The sequence below is a fragment of the Eriocheir sinensis genome, chromosome 28 (genome assembly GCF_024679095.1).
Source record: "Eriocheir sinensis breed Jianghai 21 chromosome 28, ASM2467909v1, whole genome shotgun sequence".
NCBI lineage: Eukaryota > Metazoa > Arthropoda > Malacostraca > Decapoda > Varunidae > Eriocheir > Eriocheir sinensis.
This window is the reverse complement of record NC_066536.1, coordinates 15,416,264-15,420,927: the sequence shown is the minus strand read 5'-3', so window position 1 is coordinate 15,420,927 and position 4,664 is coordinate 15,416,264. Positions and strand designations below refer to the sequence as shown.

The 4,664-nt window shown below is 48.2% G+C and overlaps 1 long non-coding RNA gene across 2 annotated transcripts; it reads right to left on the bottom strand.

The window, feature by feature from the left end:
* Positions 1–1,733: 1,733 nt before the first annotated feature.
* On the bottom strand, positions 1,734–4,140 carry LOC127004624 (uncharacterized). Of its 2 annotated transcripts, none has more exons than XR_007757899.1 (2): positions 3,046–4,140; positions 1,734–2,907 (listed from the first exon to the last, which is right to left on the bottom strand). It is a non-coding gene; the product is annotated as an uncharacterized LOC127004624 (long non-coding RNA). The 2 variants fall into 2 exon arrangements; XR_007757900.1 differs by having other exon boundaries at positions 3,114–4,140.
* Between the last annotated feature and the right edge of the window lie 524 nt (positions 4,141–4,664).

The following is a 4,664-nucleotide window of genomic DNA, read 5'->3' as shown; positions in this document are numbered from 1 at the left end:
TCTCTCTCTCTCTCTCTCTCTCTCTCTCTCTCTCTCTCTCTCTCTCTCTCTCTCTCTCTCTCTCTCTCTCTCTTTTGCTTGTGCTCTCTTTCTTTTTCTTCATTTTCCTCTTTTTCTTCTTTTTCCTCTTCTTCCCCTTTCACCTTCCCCTCTTCGTCCACACTACTCATTCTCTCCACATCTCCCACTCCACCTTCTTCCACTACCTATCCGACTACCCACCCATTACCAGAAGGAGTCCTCTACCATTACTGTCTTATTCTCTATATCATCATCTTTCCTACTTGTTTATTCCCCTATCTCTGTGCTATTAGTATGCCTCAATGTTAAGCCGCTGTAGCAACCTTTCTTCCTTCACTGTTATTGCCTGTTTCCAAGTTTTTTTTTTTTATACTCTTAGTTGGTAATACTCTCATTTTCACTTCTTTGTAACCCGTGTCATTTGGTACCATCTCACTACCTTGTACCTATTTTGCCTATTCCATCTTCTATCTCTGTTGGTCTTTATTTTTTTGCCTATTTTGTCTTTGATTTGCTTTCCTCCTCCTCCTCCACCTCCACCTCCTCCTCCCTCTCCATTTCCTTATTCGTTCCTCAGTCTTTATTCAGTGTTTCTCCTTTTGGCTCCTCTTCTGCCGTTGTTTCGCTATCCTCCTCCTCCTCCTCCTCCTCTTCATGTTCTTCCTCCTTCTCCTGTTCCTTCTCCTCCTCTCATTACTTTTCAACGATTTTGTCTTACTCATGTCAAATTTTCTTATTTTTTCAATCACTCGTTTTATTTTCTCTTTTATAAGAACATAAGAACATAAGAACGTGAAAGGGAAAGTATGAGAAATAAGATAAGATAGATAAGGCGAGGAGTAAACGATGGTGTAGAGAACGAGAACAGGGAACTTTGGCTGTGGTGTGTCGTGGTGTGTCGCGGCTGCTCGGTGTTGAAGGTGCCAAGCCAGCATTTCGGTATCATCTCGATAGCAAACAAAGAACAGATGAAGGCTCTCGCTGACTCGGGGGGCAGGGTTGACGCATCCACACATGTGCATTTTTTATGATTCGACATGTATGATGGGGCGCTCGGGGCACTGTAGGAGGCGAGGAAGAGGGAGACAGCTAACAGTAACGGTGAAGGGTAGACGTCCCTTCTCGGCCTCGCTGTCTGCCTCTGTAAAACTCCACCCAGAGGAACACAAAGAATAGAAAGACGGAGACATTTTAGTAGGCCCAGAATACGTAAGTGCAAGCGCCTGCCGTAGTATAGTTCTATCTTTGCTTATTTACCTGATTATACACTGTATGTTGTTATAGATTAATAAGTGACATAAGTAAGATACAGTGCTGAACGTTAGATGCTAAGTGAAGTGTTCAGCTGCCCGGTTTAGTGCTCAGAGACACGGGCGTTTTCGAGTGTCATGATTGTGGTCCTGGCGGTAAATGTTATTGTTGACAGGTTTGACCACACTATATTGTGCGTCTACGTAAAGGGTCATGTCATTCTCCTACCGCCCACGGAGCCCACGGAGTAGCGGTATCATTGATGTTGTTTCTATATTTTCCTTATTTTCCTTTTCTTGGTGTTTTATTTCTACGTTATTTTCTGTGTGTTCTTCTTACATTATCTTTTTTCCGTTCCTTTTATACCATCCATTTTTTGGTCTTCTGTTTCAGTCCGTGTCCGTGTGTATCTCATGCTTTTCTCGATGTTGTTTTTTTAACTATCCTTTATTCGGTTCTAATTTCATATTCTTCTTCTCGTGTGGTCGCTTTTATTATCCTTTCATTTGTTGATTCCCCTTGGTGGATTGTCTACGACGCCTATAACGAGCCCCACCTGCCCGGTTAGTTGGTTGTGTGTGTGTGTGTGTGTGTTGGTTTGAATTCGGAGTTTTCCTTCTCCTAGGAGGACTGCCTACCACGGCTAACGACCCCCTCCTGCCCGGGTTTGTGGTCAGAGTTATCCTTCTCCTAGGTGAACTGCCTCGCGGCTAACGACCTCCACCGTCCCGGGTTTGTAATCGGAGTTTGCTCTCCTAGATGAACTGCTTACGCTAACGACCTCCACCTGTCCGGGTTTGTAATCGGAGTTTGCTCTCCTAGGTGAACTGCTTACGCTAACGACCTCCACCTGTCCGGGTTTGTAATCGGAGTTTGCTCTCCTAGGTGAACTGCTTACGCTAACGACCTCCACCTGTCCGGGTTTGTAATCGGAGTTTGCTCTCCTAGATGAACTGCTCACGCTAACGAGCTCCACCTGCCCGTGTTTGTTGTTTGGAGTTGTCCCTCTCCTAGGCGAATTGCCTACCACGGCTAACGAGCTCCACCTGCCCGTGTTTGTTGTTCGGAGTTGTCCCTCTCCTAGGTAAATTGCCTACCATGGCTAACGAGCTCCACCTGCCCGGGTTTGTTGTTCGGAGTTGTCCCTCTCCTAGGCAGATTACCTACCACGGCTAACGAGCTCAACCTGCCCGGGTTTATTGTTCGGAGTTTGCTCTCCTAGGTGAACTGCTCACGCTGACGAGCTCCACCTGCCCGGGTTTGTAATCGGAGTTTGCTCTCCTAGGTGAACTGCTCACGCTGACGAGCTCCACCTGCCCGGGTTTGTAATCGGAGTTTGCTCTCCTAGGTGAACTGCTCACGCTAACGACCTCCACCTGCCCGGGTTTTTAATCGGAGTTTGCTCTCCTAGGTGAACTGCTTACGCTAACGACCTCCACCTGCCCGGGTTTGTAATCGGAGTTTGCTCTCCTAGGTGAACTGCTTACGCTAACGACCTCCACCTGCCCGGTTTATTGTTCGGAGTTTGCTCTCCTAGGTGAACTGCTCACGCTAACGAGCTCCACCTGCCCGGGTTTGTTGTTCGGAGTTGTCCCTCTCCTAGGCGAATTGCCTACCACGGCTAACGACCTCCACCTGCCCGTGTTTGTTGTTCGGAGTTGTCCCTCTCCTAGGCGAATTGCCTACCACGGCTAACGACCTCCACCTGCCCGGGTTTTTTATTCGGAGTTTGCTCTCCTAGGTGTATTGCCTATGACGGCTCACGAGCCCAACCTGCCCGGGTTTTTTATTCGGAGTTTGCTCTCCTAGGTGTATTGCCTATGACGGCTCACGAGCCCAACCTGCCCGGGTTTTTTATTCGGAGTTTGCTCTCCTAGGTGTATTGCCTATGACGGCTCACGAGCCCAACCTGCCCGGGTTTTTTATTCGGAGTTTGCTCTCCTAGGTGTATTGCCTATGACGGCTCACGAGCCCAACCTGCCCGTGTTTGTTGTTCGGAGTTGTCCCTCTCCTAGGCAGACTGCCTACCACGGCTAACGACCTCCACCTGCCCGGGTTTGTTGTTCGGAGTTTGCTCTCCTAGGCAGATTGCCTACCACGGCTAACGACTTCCACCTGCCCGTGTTTGTGGTCAGAGTTTTCCTTCTCCTAGGTGAACTGCTCACGCTAACGACCTCCACCTGCCCGGGTTTGTGATCGGAGTTTTCTCTCCTAGGTGAACTGCTCACGCTAACGACCTCCACCTGCCCGGGTTTATTTTTCGGAGTTTGCTCTCCTAGGCGAATTGCCTACCACGGCTAACGAGCCTCACCTGCCCGGGTATATTGTTCGGAGTTTGCTCTCCTAGATGGACTGCCTACCACGGCTAACGAGCCCCATCTACCCGTGCAGATCTCCGGTACCTCCGCGGACGCCCCGGGGAACACCAAGGTGCCCTTCGGGGAGCCCTCCAGTACTGCCACGCACGCCAGGGAGACCTTCGGCTCGCTGGCGCTCCTTATCCCCGCCGAGGCTCGGGGAGGGCAAATGCAAGAACTCGCTTCTTAAAACTACCAGACTGGATTATTAAATTAATTTTAAATGCTGTGAATGCGCTACTCACCGCGTTTATCGTTTCTGGGATGGAAAGTCGAAGGGCCTCGGGAACGCGCACAGAACATCCGAAAACTTCCTCGGTTTCCCTCTTTTTTTCTTACTTCTCATATTTCTTTTTTATTATATGTTCCTTATCTTTAGTAGTCTGTTTTACTATTCATTTATTTATTATTTCGTTCTTATTATGTGGATAATTGTGTAGAAAATGTCCGGAGGGGGAAATGTCCAGAAGGGAATATGTCCAGGAGGTAGCATGTTCGGCACCCACTACTATACTACTACCATTACTTCTACTACTTCTATTACTACTACTACTACTACTATACTACAGAACTACTACTACTATTATCTTCCCATATATTATCCAGTATTTTTAGGGTGGCGGGAGGTCTCATTTGTAATCTCTTATCTAATAGTTTTTTTGCGTGTCATGAATTTTGAATAACATATATATTCCTCTTTCTTCTGTTCCCTTTCTTTAATCTCTCTCTCTCTCTTTCTCTCTCACCTTCTCCTCCCTCTCCCTCCACCTCTCCCACCCTCTCTCCCTCCACCTCCCCCTCTTTCTCCACCCCCCCTTCTCAACACTTATCTAATCCAACCCATCTGTCCTGATCCTCTCCCTCCCCTCATTGTTCTCACCTGTAATCACCAACAGGAATCAGAGGCGGGTGCAGGTGTCAGGTGAATATAGGTAAGCGTCAGGGAGGAAGGGGAGGCTGTCATTACCTGAGTGTGGGGAGCTGATGGCGGGTAGTGTGCATATTTAGACAGGTGTTAATGTGTGGATTCGGTGG